This window comes from Bison bison, unplaced genomic scaffold (genome assembly GCF_000754665.1).
Source record: "Bison bison bison isolate TAMUID 2011002044 unplaced genomic scaffold, Bison_UMD1.0 scf7180017863823, whole genome shotgun sequence".
Taxonomy (NCBI): domain Eukaryota; kingdom Metazoa; phylum Chordata; class Mammalia; order Artiodactyla; family Bovidae; genus Bison; species Bison bison.
Window position 1 is genome coordinate 20356 of NW_011494395.1, and position 8263 is coordinate 28618.

Here is an 8263-nt window from a genome sequence, read left to right on the forward strand (position 1 = left end):
AGGAGTGACTTCCCATCAGGTGGCCAAAGTATTGGAGCTTCAGCTTCAGCATCAGTCCTTCCAATGAATATTCAGGACTGATCTCCTTTAGAATAGACTGGTTGGATCTCCTTGCTGTCCAAGGGACTCTCAAGAGTCTTCTCCAACACCACAGTTCAAAAGCATTAATTCTTCAGTGATCAGCTTTCTTTATAGTCCAACTCTCACATCCATATATGACTACAGGAAAAACCATAGCCTTGACTAGATGGACCTTTGCTGGCAAAGTAACATCTCTGCTTTTTAATATGCTATCTGCTGCTGCTGCTGCTAAGTCACTTCAGTTGTGTCCAACTCTGTGTGACCCCATAGACGGCAGCCCACCAGGCTCCCCCGTCCCTGGGATTCTCCAGGCAAGAATACTGGAGTGGGTTGCCATTTCCTTCTCCAATGCATGAAAGTGAAAGGTGACAGGGGACTCACTCAGTCGCATCCAACTCTTCGCAACCCCATGGACTGCAGCCCACCAGGCTCCTCCGTCCATGGGATTTTCCAGGCAAGAGTACTGGAGTGGGGTGCCATCGCCTTCTCCGAATATGCTATCTAGGTTGGTCATGATGAAGAAGGAATTCATAGGGCCTGGACTCCATCTTAGGCCTGTTCATGCTGATCATGCTCGGCCACCTTTCCAATGGACTCTGAACTCTGTGTTTAGTGCCTATGAAAACAACCACAGAAGGATAAGACCCCCCTCCAGACAGGGGAACCTTGAAGATCATATCTAGGTTACTCATCGCCTAAGAGAAAACATACACTAATCATCCCTTCCTCCAGACAGGCCATAAATTTTTCTCTATCTATTGGAGTGTAACCTCGGGTTTATTGATTATTGGCTAATTGTTTGACTGTTTGACCACATGAGCACATAGCACGTGAATGATGGGGTTATTGGGATTGTATTTTCCTTGGTTTATGTAAGTCTCAAGGAATTTGGAGTGGTGGGTTCAGACACAAATACATGGGGTATAAAAGATTTTCACAAATGCTGTTTGGGGTCCTTGGCTAAGAGGAGACTCTGCCTTCGGCCCACTGGTGTAATAAACTGCACTCCACTATCTGCATTGTCCTTCTGAGTGAGTTTGTTTCCCGGAACGTGTGGCTACAACACCTTTCCTTACAAGGAGTAAGCGTCTTTTAATTTCATGGCTGCAGTCACCATCTGCAGTGATTTTGGAGCCCAAAAAAATAAAGTCTGACACTGTTTCCACTGTTTCTGCATCTATTTGCCATCAAGTGATGGGACCGGATGCCATGATCTTCGTTTTCTGAATGTTGAGCTTTAAACCAACTTTTTCACTCTCCTCTTTCACTTTCATCAAGAGGCTCTTTGGTTCTTCTTCACTGTCTGCCATGAGTGATGTCATCTGCATGTCTGAGGTTATTGATATTTCTCCCAGCAATCTTGATTCTAGCTTGTGCTTCATCCAGCTCAGCATTTCTCATGATGTATTCTGCATACAAGTTAAATAAGCAGGGTGACAATATGCAGCCTTGATGTACTCCTTTCCCTATTTGGAACCAGTCTGTTGTTCCATGTCCAGTTCTAACTGTTGAATCCTGGCCTGCATACAGATTTCTCAAGAGGCAGGTCAGATGGTCTGGTATTCCCATCTCTTTCAGAATTTTCCACAGTTTATTATGATCCACATGAGAGGGTAACAGGCAGGAAGGCCAGGGGTCTCCAAACAGAGGAAATAGCCTGCAAGTGTCAGACATTTTTATCTCTCTGAAGCGCAGGAGGAAACAAACTACCGATATTTTTTCCTTCTCCATACACATTTAAAAGGAGGTTTCTCTTAAAATACTGTGTTGCCATAATGACATCTGGTTTCACCTGAAGTTAACTATTCTCAAACCTTGAGTTAACCAATGCCTTTGTCTTATGGAAATGTTTGTCTCAAGCTATGCTAATGTGCTATGCATTTACCCCAAACTCTGTCTTCAAGTCGGTTCTGCCTCTTGGCTCAGAACCTACTTGACAAACCAGTATGTTATATTCAGATATTGTTCCCCTAATCTATTTGTATGGTGATCTGCCCTTCTTCAAGATTCAAGCTAATCATTTTATGGCCTAGGATGAACCATTGGGTGCTAAGATTATCCCAAAATGCATCTTATGGGTGAGGGGCCTGGTGCCATTCTGAATTTTAAGACGTTCCTTTCTTTCATTAACAGACTGCTAGTGACTATATAACACCCAGCTGAAGACTAGCAGGGGGGGACTCTTTCTGCCCCCTTCTGATGCCTATGTCAGAAGCTTTCTCTATCTCCTTTATACTTTAATAAAACTTTATTCCACAAAAGCTCTGAGCAATCAAGCCTCGTCTCTGGCCCCGGATTGAATTCTTCTCCTCCGGAGGCCAAGAGTCCTGGCATCTTTGCGTGATTCAACAACAACCTTTCACACACAGTCAAAGGCTTTGGCATAGTCAATAAAGCAGAAATAGATATTTTTCCGGAATTCTCTTGATTTTTCAATGATCCAACGGATACTGGCAATTTGACCTCCAGTTCCTCTGCCTTTTCTAAATCCATCTTGAACATCTAGAAGTTCATGGTTCACATATTGTTGAAGCCTGGCTTGGAGAATTTTGAGCATTACTTTACTAGCATGTGAGATGGGTGCAATTGGGCAGTAGTTTGAGCATTCTTTGGCATTGCCTTTCTTTGGGATTGGAATGAAAACTGACCTTTTCCAGTCCTGTGGCCACTGCTGGGTTTTCCAAATTTTGGCATATTAAGTCAACAGTTCCACAGCATTGTCTTTTAGGATTTGAAATAGCTCAGCTGGAATTGCATCACCTCCACTAGCTTTGTTCATAGAGATGCTTCCTAAGGCCCACTTGACTTCACATTCCAGGATGTCTGGGTGTAGGTGAGTGATCACACCATCGTGGTTATCTGGGTCATGAAGATCTTTTCTGTATACTTCTTCTGTGTATTCTTGCCTCTGCTTCTTAATATCTTCTGCTTCTGTTAGGTCCATACCATTTCTGTCCTGTGTATTTCTGTCCTTCTGCCCCTCTTTTCTTGAAATGTTCCCTTGCTATCTCTAATTTTCTTGAATTAGAGCTAGCATCATACTCAGTGGTGAAAAGCTGAAAGCATTCCCTCTGAGATCAGGAACAAGACAAGACAGGACAAGGATGTCCATTCTCACCACTTTTATTCAGCACAGTTTTGGAAGTTAGCTATAGCAATCAGAGAAGAAAAAGAAGTAAATGGAATCCAAATTGGAAAAGAAGAAGTTGAACTGTCAATTTTTGCAGAGGACATGATACTCTACAGAGAAGATCCCAAAGATACTATCAGAAAACTACTAGAGCTCATCAGTGAATTTGCTAAATTTGCAGGCTACAAAATAACACACAGAAATCTATTGTATTTTTATACACTAACAGCAAAAGATCAAAAGGAGAAACTCAAGAAGCAATTCCATTTATCATTGCATCAAAAAGAATAAAATACCTAGGAATAAACCTACCTAAGGAGACAAAAACCTGTGTTTCAAAAACTACAAGATGCTGATGAAAAAGATCAAAGAAGACATAAACAGATGGAAAGATACAGTATGATCATGGATTGGAAGAATCAACATTCGCAAAATGGCTGTACTACTCAAGGAAATCTACAGATTCAAAGCAACCCCTATCAAATTACCAATGGCAGTTTTCACAGAACTAGAACCAAAAAAAGTCTCAAAAGTTATATGGAAACACATAAGACCCCAAATAGCCAAAGCAATCTTCACAAAAGAAAAATGGAACTGTAGGAATCAAGCTCCCTGATTTCAGACTATACTACAAAGCTACAGTCATCAAAACAGTACGGTACTGGCACAAAAATAGAAATATAGTTCAATGGAACAGGATAGAAAACCCAGAAATAAGCTCATGCACCTATCAGTTCAGTTCAGTTGCTCAGTTGTGTCCGACTCTTTGTGACCCCATGAATCATAGCATGCCAGGCCTCCCTGTCCATCACCAAGTCCTGGAATGTAAGGTCCATGAATCAAGGCAAATTGGAAGTGGTCAAACAGGAGATGGCAATGGTGAACGTTGACATTCTAGGAATCAGTGAACTAAAATGGACTGGAATGGGTGAATTTAACTCAGATGACCATTATATCTAAGAATTGAAGGTTTTGAACTGTGGTGTTGGAGAAGACTCTTGAGAGTCCCTTGGACAGCAAGTAGATCCAACCAGTCCATTCTAAAGGAGATCACTCTGGGGTGTTCTTTGGAAGGACTGATACTAAAGCTGAAACTCCAGTACTTTGGCCACCTCATGCAAAGAGTTGACTCATTGGAAAAGACCGTGATGCTGGGAGGGATTGGGGGCAGGAGGAGAAGGGGAAGACAGAGGATGAGATGTCTGGATGCCATCACTAACTCAATGCATGTGAGTCTGAGTGAACTCCAGGTGTTGGTGATGGACAGGGAGGCCTGGCGTGCTGCGGTTCATGGGGTCGCAAAGAGTCAGACATGACTGGGCAACTGAACTGAACTGAACAAAAAAAGAAATTATACAAATGAACCTATTTACAAAATAGGAAGAGACAGACTTAGAAAATGAACTTATGGTTGCTGTCACCTACAGTAAATGCTGCATTTTCTTTCACTGCAACCCTGTGTCAGAAGACAGGTTTTTCTGCACACCAGGCATAAAACTCAATCTTGGTTCAGCAACACCTTGACATGAGGAGAGAGAAATAAGGCAAGAAGTAACAAAAATAAGTAGAGAAATGAAAAATAAATGAGGAGTAAGGAAAATCAGGAATGAGCTAGTAAGGAACAAAGATTTAATAAAGAGGAGAAAAAAAGCGAAGACACGAGGGAGGGAAATGCAATTGACCCTGGAACAAAGCAGGTTTGAACTAGGCTGGTCAACTTACATGTGGATTTATTTTCCAATATTAAATAATATGGACTACATAATTTGTGACTCATTGAATCTGCAGATGTTAGCCACAAACACAGAGGAACCTCAGATATGGAGGTACTATGGGTACAGATGATCAACTATAATTTACATGTAGATGTTAGACTGTGAGGAGAGTTGGCCCACAACCCACACATAGTTCAAGGGTCAACTGTACATGAATAGTGGCTGATCAACTATCATACAAATCAGGTTTAGCCAAGAGCAACCACAAGGCTTTCACTTCACCCTCCAGCCAAGATGGCTGCCACCCAACCCTTAACAAGCCCACGGCCTCAGCTGTGGCTGCAGCTCGCCCTCAGTAGACACCAGATGACTTCTTCTCACAGTCTTGCCATTGAGACCTACACTCCGAGCTGTGTGTAAATGATGTGTACTCCTCTGACATGAGGTGACACTGGAAAATCTGCCAGGGACATTTCCAAGGGAGGACTGGTTTGGGGTTGTCTGGATGGGAAAACAAATCATGCACTGACACAACATTCTCAACATCATCTAACACAGACACGGGTCAAGTGCCTGGCAGCTTAGAACCAAATACCTATACTGTATGATCTACCACAGAACAGTGCAACACTGATAACACTCTGAAAGCAGACTTGAATTAAAATGAAGACCAGATTTGTCAAGGCTTGGATCTGAGTGTGGTACTACCTTCTCTCACTAACACAGTAAAGGAAAATGGCAAAATCAAGTCTTCTTACAAGAGAGAGCCAATAAACCTTGGTTGTGATATCAATTTGGATTTTGCTGGACCTGCAATCCATGGTTCAGCTCTCTTTGATGGTGAGGGCTGTTTTGACTGTGAGGGCTGGCTTGCTGGGTTCCAGCCCATGACCTGGTACAGTGCCAGCTCCAACCTGACAAGGAATAACTTGGCAGTGCATTACAGGACTGGGTACTTCCAGCTGCAAGCTAGGGAGTGATTCAGGGGACAGAATTTGGAGGATCAGTTTAACAAAAGAATACGAAGATCTTGACAGTCAAGTGAATGTTGCTTGGATATTAGGCATCAGCTGCACTCATTTGGGTATTCCAGCTAAATGTCAGTTGGATCCCATTACTTCTGTTTCTGCAAAAGTCAACAATTCTGGTTCAAATGGAATAAGCTTCATTTAGACAGTGTGTCTGGTGTGAAGCTGACGTGTCTTCTTGTAAACAGGAAGAGCATTACTGTCGGAGGCCATAAACTTGGAGTTTCTCAGGGGTGGGAGGTTTATCTAAATATAGACACCTCTAGGAAGAGATATCAGAAGATGGGTCTTGATACAATTCCCCAGTGACCAGTAGGCTTCATTCTCCCTCTCCTGATCCCCAGTCACCACAACAAAGGATAATCTACAAAAGAGCTGTATTTTAGAAGTGTGGACAATTTTAAGTACACTGGCTGTCTAGCTAAATAGAAATTATCTATCTAGTTGCCAAGGCTGCAGTCCTCCAGTCACCTATGCATTCCAGTCAATGAAGAAATTAATTCGATGATCTACGAAAGAAATGGAGTTTTATTCAAATTAAACTGAGGATGGTAACCCAGGAACAGCCTCTCAAAAAGCTCCAAGGACTGTTCTCCCACTTAGAGGCCCACGCCTAGTTATGTAGGTTTTCTCTTTTCATTTATTACGTGTTCTGGCTGTGCTGGGCCCTGGCTGCTGCTCGCAGGCCTGCTCCAGCCGCAGGGAGTGGGGGCTGCTCTCCAGTGTTGGTGCGTAGGCTTCTCACTGCGGTGGCTGCTCTCGATGTGCAGCCTCGGCTCTGGTGCATGCAGGCTTCAGTAGTGATGGCACTCGGGCTCGGAAGGTACAGCTCCCAGGCTCCAGAGCTTGGACTCAGTAGTCGTGGCACGTGGCTTAATTGCCCCACAGCAAGTGAAATCTTCCTGGAGCAGGGATCAAACCCATGTCCTCTGCACTGGCTGGCAGATTCTTTACCACTGGCCCACCACGGAAGTCCTATCTAGGTTTATGAGATAGACGGCTGTACATTAAACGATGTAGAGAGTTTATAAAATCCTGATCTCTAAGTACAAAATGATGGGCCATGGTGACCTCTAATGAGTTCAAGAATTAGCATTGTACAGATGCTGCTGCCTTGGTGCTAGGAGAATGGTGCTCTTGATGACTGAGCAAGTATTTCTGCCAATACAGAGGCTTGGTGGATGCATAAGGCAGATACACAAGGCACAGTAGAGGAGACCAAGGAGGCCAAGGGGTGGAGAAATTTCTAAGCTTAAATTTTCTTGACTTCTCTTAGAATATGAATTTCCATTTCATCAACTTGAATGCATAAAATTATTAAATACTTGGGTCCGATAATGAAATAGATTTTTGTGAAATGTTTAAATTAAACACATTTTCTTAAATTTTTCTTTTTGCCCTCAGCTACAAATGTTCAGAAATGCAGAATGTCAATACTCTACAAATAAAGCAAGTCCTGTGTCCAGGCTTTCTCAAACACACTACTGACATTGCAGATCACATCACTCTCCATTTGAGGGAGGGGTCCTGTGTAATGGATGGTGTTTCCCAGCAGCCATGGCCTCTATCCAGTGGCACTCCAGCCCTACAACATCACCTCCCAGGCACGAAAATGTCTCCAAATGTTCGCAGTTGTTCGCTGGGGTAGAGTCTCAAGGTAAATATTGTGGGAGACACATTTATACTAAAAACTTTATTCATTATTTATCTGAAATAAAGTGTAGGTGAGTCTCCTATGTTTTTATTTGCTAAATCTGGCAGTCCTCCTGAGAGACAACAGCACCTGCATCTCCTCCATCTCCCACCCTATTTGAGAATCACTGCTCTAATCCACAAGGAGCAATGGAGAAAGAGTACAGTAATGGGAGCTGAGGAAAGTTATGATCAGATTTGCCTTTTGAACAAAGTAGAATAAAATATCTGCACTCTGCTCACAGTCAGAACTGTTGTCATAGAATTAGCATTGTACAGATGCTGCTGCTCCTGCTGCTAAGTCGCTTCAGTCGTCTCCAACTCTGTGCAACCCCATAGACAGCAGCCCACCAGGCTCCCCCGTCCCTAGGATTCTTCAGGCAAGAGCACTGGCGTGGGTTGCCATTTCCTTCTCCAATGCATGAAAGTGAAAACTGAAAGTAAAGTCGCTCAGTCGTGTCCGACTATAGAGACCCCATGGACTGAAGCCTACTAGGCTCCTCCATCCATGGGATTTTCCAGGCAAGAGTACTGAAGTGGGGTGCCATTGCCTTCTCCACAGATGATGCCCTGAGACCTAATTCCATGTGTAGCTCAGTTTTTGAGTAAGCAACTGA